General features: G+C 38.3%; 1 protein-coding gene across 1 annotated transcript in view; it reads left to right on the top strand.

Moving 5' to 3' along the window:
* The window catches only part of Tenm3 (teneurin transmembrane protein 3), a 1,297,160-nt gene that overhangs the window by 286,808 nt on the left and 998,066 nt on the right, over positions 1-12,286 (top strand). The gene's annotated exons all lie outside the window — the stretch shown is intronic.

The following is a 12,286-nucleotide window of genomic DNA, read 5'->3' as shown; positions in this document are numbered from 1 at the left end:
ATTTTTAATTAAAAAAAATTAATATTTTAACCTAACCATTTAAATTGTGATAATCACATTCGCCTTACATGTTCCATGCAGCAAGACTTGCAAGCCAATTGCAGGATGGAGAAAATCACTTGGCATCATTTGTTGATAATAAATTGTGTTGCATAGCAACCAGTGCATATGCTATGAAGAGATTGTTTGAAATCAAATCCAATCTTTAGTCCTGGAATTTAGTTTTCAGAAATTTACCTATTTGTAAATAGCCTAATCTCCAGTTTTAGCCACAGATGATGCTAAAATGCTCCCTGTATGTTTTATTTCATCCTCAAAGAAGTGGATAGATATATTAAAGGGTTCTACTTGTCTGAAATCTAATAAATCATTTGGCATAATCTAATAGTTTAATAATCTAAAGTAAAACTTTTGGTTAGGTCTATTTGATTTAGGTTAGGATATTAAGCTATGTTAGACACTAAATTATTTCTTTCAATCATATTACCTCCAAATAATTTTACTGAAATATATGTGTTACTCAAAAATATAAGTAGGACTTGAGACTTATTTCATAAAATTTTTAAAGGAAATAGGGGGATACTATATTAAGGAATAACTAAGCATAAAGCACTCTCCTGAAATGAATATTAGTGTAAGAACTAGCAAAATAAGGAAATATGTCAGATATTGAAGACACTGGTTTAGATTTAGAAATCTCAAATGAATGACTAAACCTAAATAACCATTAACACTAGACAACAAATAAATAAAACGTAGAAGAAAATAGGAGCTGAGTCATGGAAGAGTCAAGGAACTGCTGTGATCTGAGAACAAGAATGGAGAGAGTTGTCCTAGGATCCGACATTTCCACAGACATTAGAAGACTACGTGCCTCCAGTATACCTCTTTTTGTCTGCCCCACAGCACTTTTCTAGATCTGGTCTTTGAAGAAAAACCTAGAGCATCATGTAAGATACCACCATAAAATGGCCACCTCTTTATAAAAAACCGTTGTTACCCATGAGAAAATTCAGAAGTGGAGTAAAAATTAGGAACATGTCAACAAAATCTTAACTTGATAATCTTGTTTAAAAAAAAATACTATAAGCTGCCTTTACCATCAGGAACAACTCACCATAGCTACCATGAGAGAGAAGAAAACATACGTTGTCTGCTTTTCTGGAAAAACACTTTATAACTTAGTGGCTAAGTGTGTACAGATATAATGTGTAAAAGTGCATGCAGTGTACATATTATAACATTGATGTTCAAAAATTTATATTAGTCTAACTGACCAAGAAACCAATGCCTTCAAAGGCTGGTGCTTACTTTCCTGTTCTGTAATTGTGTCTCCATAACATCCCTTCATTCCAGATTATATTCTAGGCAAGGTGTGATGCTAGAAGGGGTTTTCTGTGAAATTATACTTGAGATGACTTAACTCCTCCAATAATTTGTGAGTTCAATAATTATTAAAAAGGTGCTAACACAGTGTGTACCACTGATCTCATATTCATAAAAACATTTATTGGTAGAAAAGGAGTAGTCATATGTTCCTAACATTGATAGATAATTCTATTTGAATTCAATCATTTTTAATTTAGCTAACAGAAAACTTAAGGTACATTTCACAACACCATGTTGATAATACCCCTAGATAAAAGTATATAAAATATATTCCAAGAGTATTACCTTTTTCTTCCTATGTGCTGGGTAATTATAGTGCTGACGTCTGACAGAAAGCTATAAGTCATTACCAAATGAAGCAGTCAGCACTATGATGAGCAGGGGCCACCTTGCTCCGAATGAAACCATTAATGTAATAGCCTATCACTCAAGCTAATAAAATCAGCTCTTACTCCCGTCTATCTTGGAACATGGACCACCACATCCAAGTTCCCAGTAGCTGCATTAGGTCACATCACACAGTGATCATGCACCTAGCTCTTCTACACAAACACACACACAACAATGAAACATTAGTAGACTCTTCTCTCATCTTCCAAGTAGAACACTTACCCTGTGGTTGGTGCTATGCTAATTTGTTAGGCATCCTATGGTTTCATTTAGAGGTCATCTGATCCTTCAGGTGTGTGGCTACCCATCTGTTAGCATACTACTACTGTTTGATCTCTGCGTTGATTACTTGGTTGTATTATTGTTTTTTTAATTGTGTGGATATATTTTTAAGAATTTGTTGGCATTTTTAAGAAATTGTATATAGGAAAAAGCAAAAGTGTACTATAATAACCCTTTTGTACTATTGCGTGCTTTTAACTTGTGAGATGGAATGATTTTCATGGTTAGGGAAACAACACATATACTCACAGGTTCCTTTTATCCAATATAGGTACTAATTATAATTACTTAGTTTTTTCATAGAAATTTATATCCCCTTAAACATCTGCATGTCTTCATTTCCAAACAAATATTAGTGAGGATTTTCAATATTAATTGAGCTAAGTTGTAAAATAAAATTGCTTTCTAGGCATTGTGCGTTGCTCCTCTTGTGAGAACGGAACAAAACACAGTGTGTGTTTATGTGTGTGTCCCCATGTCTAGGTGGAATATAGGAGAAAACTGTTAAATCCCACTGAAAAACTGAAACAGAGAATGTGGTCACAGGTACTTTACAAATATACAGAAGTTCTTGTTAAGAGAGTGATGTTTAGCCAGGCAGTGGTGGCACACACCTTTAATCCCAGCATTTGGGAGGCAGAGCCAGGTGGATTTCTGAGTTCAAGGCCAGCCTGGTCTACAAAGTGAGTTCCAGGACAGCCAGGGTTATACAGAGAAACCCTGTCTCGAACCACACCCCCCCAAAAGAGAGAGAGAGACAGAGACAGAGACAGAGAGAGAGAGAGAGAGAGAGAGAGAGAGAGAGAGAGAGAGAGAGATGTTTGAGGAAACATACATGAGGTTAAGAGAGGAACCCTGTGACAATGTATGGAAGGATTCTGTTCCTAGCAGGGGAAAGAAATAGCACATGTAAATCTCTTTAGTATGAGCAGGAACGTAAGAGAAAATCAGTCAGATTATCACACACCACTGCCATAGCTTCTATTTTATATGGAAGTGGTGTTTATAAATGACATTTTAAAGATGAATGATTGGAGGATTTGAAGACATATATGATCTGATGTATACTTTAAATTAATTTTTGTTGACATACACAGGATTGTGTTTCATTGTAACTTTTGCCTGCACATATACATTTGCTCTTACTTTATAGGTCCACTGTCCTACAGACCTGCTTTTCTTCTCTTGCTGGTCCCCTTTATTCTCTTCATGGACGTTTCTGGGTGTTATGCTGAGGCTATAAGAAAGTGGAAGAAAGGCAGAAAGGAAGGCTGATTAGGATATTGAGTTGATAGCACTTTGGACTAAGATGGTTGAGAAAGAAGTGATAATACATTTTATATTTTTACATAAGAAAAGGTACAAAGAGGAGACTATTAGGAGCATGATATCATAAGCTCATTTTGATCTATTAGGTGTCCAATTAGAAACATAAAACAAACAAAATAGCGTGCATGTCTGTATTCACGTCCAGGCTCACACTGTGGCTTTCTCTTTCTCATCAATGCTCCTCTAGAATCAAGCTATTTGATTCTTTTTTATTATTGGTTATTTTATTTATTCACATTTCAAATGTTATTCCCCTTCTCTGTTTCCCCGCTGAAAATACCCCATATGCGGATGGAGCCATGGATCCCACCATGTGTACTCTCTGGAGGATGGTTTAGTTCCTGAATCTTATACCATGGTGCTCTGTTTGGTTATACAATGAAATTAGAAATTCCCGGCTGATCTTTTCCCTTCATCCCTCTTCCTGAAGGATTGTTTTAGTCTTGTTAAAATGGGCAAACATGAAAAGTGTATTATCACATCAAGTCTAGTTTTAAAAGTGTGTGTGTGTGTGTGTGTGTGTGTGTGTGTGTGTACATTTGCACACATGGACATGTGCACCTGTGCACTTACGGCTGTCCCCTCAGCATAGTTGCTTCCATACCCCTCTTTTAGATGAATTCTGGGGAACCTAACCTCACGCTGGCCAACACTTTAGCTGCTGATCCATCTTCCCTGTGCCCCTCAAGATTTTTAAACGTGAATTAAATTATTATTAATTCAAAGACAAATTTAAGGGAGTTCAATAAGTTTGAACTCTATAGTATACTAAAAAAAATATGGATACAATGTCAAAGTCATATCTCAGAGGCTGATCGCTCTGAGATTTTCCACCATGAGAAGGTTCTGGGTTCAAATCCCTACCACTGGGAAAAGCAAGCAACAAACAAATGTTGAAAGTAAAATGCTGGGTGAGTGTTATCACCTATTTATTCTTTTCTCTCTTAAAGATTCAGTTTTATTCATTTGCATGGGTGTGTATTGACTTGGATGCTCTGTGTATGGTGGAGCTGCTGGAGAGCATGACCATGGAAGCCAGCAAAGGATATCAGATCCTGTGGACCCAAAGCTCATAGGCAGCTGTTTGGGAACCACCTGGTGTGGGTGCTGGAAGCCTAGCTCTGGTTCTGTGCAATGGAAGCACATGCTCTAAAGTCCAGAGTTTTTTTCTCTAGCTGCTCATTTACTGATTCTATTTTGAGATCCTCAGTAGACTGTTCAACTTTTCATACATGTGACCTACACCTTTATTTATGTACGTACACTTTACAAATGCATGCATGTATGTACTTTTTTCCTACCGTGAATTCGGTTGATAATAAAAATATTAAACTCCCAATTTGCCAACATGTATTCTTTGCTTTGAGATATTGGGCTACTATTTTTGTATCAAAATTAGAAATTCCTAACACATATTTCCTCCACAATTTGCCAGAGGCAGTTTGCACAGTAGCCAGAAGGTAACTAAGGAAACAGATTTTTCATGTTTTCAGAGGTAGATGTACCCGAGATGGAGCATCCTATGTACATGCAAAGAGTAGGCTGTAAAAATAAAATATGTTAGGTTGGATAATCATCTATAATGTTAACAGTCCAATTGCTTGTCATGAAGAGGAAGGTTGTACTTTAATTAAGCAATAAGACATGACAGGGTGTAAATTATGGAGTAATAATTCTTGTCTACTATATTGTTAGACAAGAGGCCAAGAGCCAGATGTCATTGCTTATACCATGATAAAAATTATTATGCCACAATTTCAATCGAGAGCATTGCAAACGAATTCTAAAATATTCTTCAAATAATTTGGCTAAATTAAAAGTCTCTATTAAGCTTATTTCTTAAATTCTAAGTGAGAGAGATACTCTAATTATATAAGATCCTGGACATTAGTATTTACCTGTGTGGGAAAACAGAGTAAGCGTATACACTAAAGTTAACTTAATAATTGATTATTTGGTTCCTGGGGGAAAGATGCATCGATTTATCAGATCAGAAATGATGATGATTACTGACTTTGGAGAAAATTAAAATGAGTCCCTTTGGGCTGTTTTGCTTCATAAAGCAGGACTAACTAACAAATAAATCTAACGTAAGTCTTGAGGAAAAAAAAATACCCATCCGTGAGAAAACTTGACAAGGGGTAGAGCCCCTTTAACAGAACTTCAGATCCTTTTGGAATAGATATGACTTGTTAAATCTTATGCCTCCCCCTGCTACATGCCATTTTGAAGATCTCCTTTTGTAAAGACATTAAAACAGATCTCTTATCACAGGAAAACACATTGTTTGAAATAGCACATTTTTTTTATAAGAGAAAATTCATTTCTGCCCACTCAAAAGAAAAGTGATTGAGGGCGAGTCTGTGACTATAATAAAAAAGGTCTCTCCTTTTCATCTGCAGAGCACTGTGGCAAGCAGTGTTTCAAAAGAAGATTTCTTTTGAACGTTACTATATTTTTGTGCTTTTATTACCAATATTGTATACATTTAGGATAGTTGATGTATTAACAAGTTCAGCTTCCTTTGTGGCTGTTGCAAGGTGAATGTCATGTTACACTTCACAATTTCAAGGCTGTCTCTTTTAAGTTAATGTACTTAATCATCAAATTTGACCCCCTCTTTGTACATACAATGACTAGAGGTTGCTCAATATAGAGATCAAATAAAAATAGACAAGGTAATTTTAAAAGGCTGTAGACATACCCTCTTTCCCTCCAGTATGCCAATTAATCTAGCCCAGGACCATTATTTTACACAACTGGATTAATAGTTGTGTCTTTGATTATCACTTATCCAAATATGATTATATTCATGTTCAAAGAAATAGAACCAAATGATCAGCTATGAAACTCTTAGCAGAGAGTGTCAACCCACTTAGTCTAGGACTGTTGAGTGCCTACCATTGGTCATTCTGAGAGCTTCCACTCTGTGCAGTGGCTAAGCATCTTTGGTCAGCTCCACGGCCAGTTGCACATCTTCACAAGCACTATGAGAGAAAGGAAGCCCTGCAGTGTTGCACAGAAGCAAAGACTTCATCATGTCTCAAGCCAACTGTCATGTCTGCAGAAAAGATCCCAAGATCAAGGGATCATAATTGTAAGCAGTCCCCTCCTTCACCAGGGATTAATTCTAGACTAGGCATCCCCTATATGTGTTGGGAGTATTGCTGGACTACCTGCATGCTGATCTCTAGATGCAGGGAAGAAAGCCTGACACCTAAGGTAAGGGTACAGAAAAGAAGACAAGGCAGCCAGTGTCCAAATTCAGCATCTAGACCTGAGCCAACTGCCAGCTAGTCCTTAAGACTACTTGTCATTGTCATCTAGCATCTGGACTCTTATCTACCCCTTCCTAACATCATTTTACTGCTTATTATTCCAATCTTTGTCAACTTCGCTATTTTGAAAATCCTCTGCTGCACACCAGCCTTGACTTCCACTCCTAGTTTCTTTCTCACAGACTCAGTTGTTTTGATACTGTCTCAGGCTGACCATCAAATGGGATGCTCTGCACCAAAACAGTGTATCAGAAAGGACACCGTCTGTAATTTCTCACAAGGACGTTCCTAATAGAAGTTCTTGAAATGCCTTGTTGCTAGACTTGGATTTAAAGTGGGATGCGAGTGTCAATCAAAAACAAAATAGGGAAGGCGATATGTTTTGTCATGCATAACAGAGCTGTCATTTTATACTTTTGGGTAAGAGTCACTAACAAGGTGGCTGCAGAGTTGGGTCAGCAGAGGAAGCCCTTGCCACTCCTCCAGAGGCCCTAGGTTCAGAGTCTTATAGTCCCAAGTAACTTAACACTTGTGTAATATAGCCACATTTAACTCCCATTCCAGGGGATCTGACACCATCTTTTGGATTCATTGGGCAGAGCCATGCATGTGGTGAACATACATAGATGCAGGCTTACAGTCAAATACATAAAATAAAATAAGCCTTTTAGGTTTCAGGGGGAAAAAAACCAACAACAATCATTATTGGCAGAGCCCTACCTTTGTTTCCCAAACCTCTGCTTCAGAGACATCATGGAAATGAAGGCAGCATCATGAAAAAGTTAATCCACTGGAAATCTCTAACTTGGTTTCTGAAATATAATAGCAAATCAGTTATTTTCATATGGCATCTAATGGGACCAAGGTGGGGAGGGGAAGAGAGAGTAATGAAAAAAATTAATCAACTAAAAATAGCTCAGTATCAAGGAAACACATGGCAAGACACAGTCCATCTCCCAGAGAGTTCAAACCTTGCCCTGTAGCCACTTACAGTGCAGAGGATTAGTGTTCCTAACTAAAACCTAATGTCAGATGGAGAGAGATATAATTATAGCTCATCTGCAAAGTCTGCATTGGCTTAGTGCATAGCATACTATTTAATGAAACAAGATAATAATATTCAAGTTTTGAAATACATGGGGGGGGGAGCAGGCACAAAAGCAATAAAGAACTAAACTCCATGTGTACAAATTAGCATGGAGACACCTGAAGGCAATCATATCTACACCTGGTACTCAAAGAACTCTAGGTCAGGTGTTCCTCATGCAGAAATACTTTTAAAGTGAGGAGGTTGGTCGGGGTCCCATTGAACCAGCTACTCTGAAAGCATAAAAGAGAAAAATGTTTCCCTCACTAGAACAAGGGCTGTGCATACTATACCACGGCACCCTTGTCTATTGGATTCCCTTTCCCACTCTCCATAATTCAAAACAGGCAGGCAGCAGGCTGTGCAGATGGGGATGTAGCAGCCAGAGTCCACATGGAGCATTATAGATCTGGCTAGTTGTCTAGTTAACAGTCAGCTATTTTTGGATAATACCCACAGTTGTGTTGCAAAAGTGAAAGGGGCGGGGGAAAGGTAAATTCATATGAGTTTAGTATATAAAAACATTTGTACAGGTTGGCATAGGGCTTGTACTGTTTCCTGAAATTGAGACTAAAGATTATTCAAACTGACTTCCATTGCAACGGACAGCATGGAGAATGTATTGAAAGGATACTGTGGGTCACGTTGGTAACATATCACACCAGTTTAGATCCCCAAAGAAATGCTGTAGGCACTGATTATTATTTGTGTGTATCTTGTTTGTTTTCTTGCTTTGAACAAGCAGATGGCAGAGTGGCTTGGAGACTTCCCGGCTTGTCATACCAACACAGGACACTAGATACAAAGGAGGCTCTGAGTAACTGTGTGTACATCAAAATGATGGGCTGGGATTTCTCAGCCTGCAGGCAACACTAGAGATTGATCTCTAGTTAATAGAAGTTGGAAGTTCATTTAGGTAGTAAAGCAATCTGGAGAATCAAATGCATACATTTGAGAAGTATGCTCCTTGGGGTAGGGGGGTATAAAGAAAACTATATTCATTTATTTCATTTGTAGTACTGGAGATTTAAACTATGGCCTCACACACAACAACCAAGTGGACTCTATGGAGCTGTATGTCTATCCTTCTTTATTTTACTTTTTACTTTGCATAGTGTCTCACTAAAATGTCCAAATTGGCCTTGAGGTCACTTTGTAGTCCAGACAGAACTTGAACTTGTGAAACGTTTACCTGGCTTAGTCTCTTATGGCATTTCAAACATAACTTAGAAATACTGTTTGTAATAAATAAAGTTATATGTTTATATCCTAGAAGATATGCAAGTTATCTTCTAGGGTGTAAATCAGATTAGTGATCACAAAAATCTAGTCAGATATAAAAAACAATTATCATCCTGGCATATGTAACAAAAAGAGAACTTAAGGTATCTGTAGTAGTTTTAGCAATAGAGAAGAAATAATAATGAAGAAGATATATCACACTTAATAAGGCTTTCGACTTGCTGGCTCTGTGTTCTAGATCCCAATGACTAAAGCTATTTATATTCAAGTTGGAACAAGTATAGAGTATATTTTTTAGAGGAAAGTACACAATACATGATTTGGATGTTGCAATAGAGAGAAAGAATTAGACTGGAAGATGAGAACTACTCAAAATAGATGATATTTCAAAAGGCAAAGAAAGGGCACGGCTTCAATAGCAAGGGCAATCACATAGGAAAGGTGATTCGAATGTTATCCCACTTACATAAATATGATAATTATTTTGTTTTTATTAGGTATTCTCTTTATTTACATTTCAAATGTTATCCCCTTTCCTTGTTTCCCCTCCAAAAACTCCCTATCCCACCACCCAGCCCCCACTTACCAACCTACCCACTCTCACTTCCCTGTCCTGGCATTCACCTACATTCGAGCCTTCACAGGATCAAGGGTCTCTCCTCCCATTGATGTCTGACAAGGCCATCCTCTGCTACATATGTGGCTGGAGCCATGGGTCCCTCCATGTACCTAGGTTTGGTGAATATATATGGATGGATCCTCAGGTAGGGCAGTCTCTTGATAGCCTTTCCTTCAGTCTCTGCTCCACACTTTGTCTCTGTATCTCCTCCCATGAGTATTTTGTTTCCCCTTCTTAGAAGGACTAAAGCACCCACACCTTGGTCTTCCCTTTTCTTGAGCTTCACGTGGTCTGTGAATTGTACCTTGGGTATTCCCAGTTTCTGGGCTAATATCCACTCATCAGTGAGTGTGTGTGCATGAGCCATATAGTCACTGTGAATGAGAGGCAAGTGGGCATCAGTGGGTTTACATTCTTGGGTTCCCATGGCTCAACCACAGTTCTCATTGCAGAAATGGAAATTCTAAAGTATCCCTAAGGGTCCCAGAGCAATTCATGCATACCATTTCCATTCCATTGTTTTTTTCATAATCGCCTTCGATTAGTACAATATGCATCCTGAGACAAGTATACTAGTGTTAGTTACTGTGTGGGTTCAAGGTTCACTCTGCCCTGGGTATTCTTACCTTCTCATGCTTTGTTAAGTTTTAGAAAACCAACTGTAAAGTACAACGCTGTCTACTGCCTCCTAGAGAGGTCTTCCTGATTTCTCTATTTAACATCCTAGATTTAACCCAGTACCAGTGGCTTGGGAAGTTCTATCTCCAAAGGGACCATCAATTAGAAGTAGATTTCTCTTCATTTGTCCACATATCCAAGACATGAGGTTTTGTGGACTGACCTTTACTCTAAGAATAATTAAAGGGAAGGAGAAAATGTTTTCTATCTTGTACCTTAAAATTACACAATTAGTAATTTGCAAATTGTTAAGTTCATTGTGACCCTTTACGAACTTTTCAAAATGTTCTAAAGATGCTTCTCATACAGTCGGGTTTTTTTTTTTTTATCAGAAAATTAAAATGAAGAAAGAAATTATTTCCTTGGTATAATATGTTCTGGGAAAATAATTCAGATTCTTGTAATCATAAGTCAACCACATCTTTGATAAACTCAAGAGTTTGAGTCAACTGCTTAGAAACTGGAGTGTGCACACTGTGCTAGAATGGTTTGAATCTAAAACGTTGAAGTGGCTATTGAGAAATCAATTTATTCAATTAAAGCTAGCATGCCATATTTGGCCCAAAACAAGCAATTTTGATCTCTAACATGGATTTCAGGAGACACCACATGTCTTTGGCTGTGGCCTCAGCACCCAAATTTCTGTGTTTCGTCCTCCTTGATGTTTTTTTTTCTCCTGCCTTTCCCATGCCTGGAGTGTACTGATGTGAAGATTAGCAATTACCTGTAAAAGCAAATGGCCAATCATGGTGTGGTGGATCTTCCTGGGCTCGACATTAGCACTGTTTACAGCACTTCCTGGGAGTCTTTCTTGATCTTGGGAAATATTGCCCTCTTATTGTTGCTCAGACTGTTAAAGGTAAAACACAATCTAATTATATATTCACTGATGCCCTAAAACCTCATCACATGTAAGCTAAATATCTCTCTTGGAGATTTGTGATGACATACAAAACTCTAAATATCATTTGAGAGCACCTCTATGCCAGAGGAATTGATCACTGATCAACAAATGGGGCGTGAAATGCAGGAAAATGGACATAAAGCTATGAACCGCTGGGCGATTGGAAGAAGCAGCTGCAGACACTGGGTCCTGCGTGTTTTCCTTAATCAAGAGATAGCTTGTGCTCTTCCTGTGAAACAAAGGGAATGTCACCTTCTCTTGTGCAGATACCAAGAAAAGCAACTGCAGCTTAAAGAGGAAGGGAAAGCTATTTCATTGTGGTCCCATTTATACCAGAACAATTTCAATAATAATCATTTCATAAATGGATGAATACATCTCCTTAATTCTTTTCTCCCCAAAACAACAGAGCTTATCATACCACTTTTTTAGAAAATGGAACAACCAGAAGCATATGAAGCAAGTATTGCTGGCAGGGTGAAATTGTACCCTTGTGTGCTTCAAGGTGGCCAGTGAAGGCAACAGGAGTAATAAGAATGATTAAACCCTGTCGGATGGGGTTAGGATTTTAGAGCCTTTCCGCTTCGTGACAGGCTGTGACAGTCAAGTGGCACTGAAGCAGAACAAACTCTGGTGGCAGTTTGCTGTGAGCTGCGCAACTGTCAAAACTGTTGCACCAAAGCAAATGCTAGGGACAACAACCAGCAGAGTTTGCAGCCTGACTACTGACGGCTAAAACGTGTTTCCAGGAGATGTCGGGGTTTTCTGCCTTCTGTGATCAGGCACTATGCTGCCTAGGCCTTCCCAAGCTCTGTATCTTGTCAGCGTTCCGCAACACGGCAAAGTACAACCAGAGATTGATGATGCTCGCGTGCGACGCATGTGTCATTTATAAAGTTTGGTGTTTAGAACAATCATATGCAGCCAATAAAATAGAAACGTCGCCCTTGTGTGAAATCTAGTCCCAATTACGCGGTTTGTAAGAATAGGTTACAGGGCGGATGTAAAGTTGCCATCACAGAGAGAGTGAAATACTTCACACCCAGAGCTCAAACAGTGAACTTAGCATTGCCACCAGTTTCCTGAAG

Source organism: Mus musculus, chromosome 8 (assembly GCF_000001635.26).
Source record: "Mus musculus strain C57BL/6J chromosome 8, GRCm38.p6 C57BL/6J".
NCBI classification, from domain to species: Eukaryota; Metazoa; Chordata; class Mammalia; order Rodentia; family Muridae; genus Mus; species Mus musculus.
The sequence above is the reverse complement of the archived record's forward strand: the minus strand, read 5'-3'. Positions and strand labels throughout refer to the sequence as shown.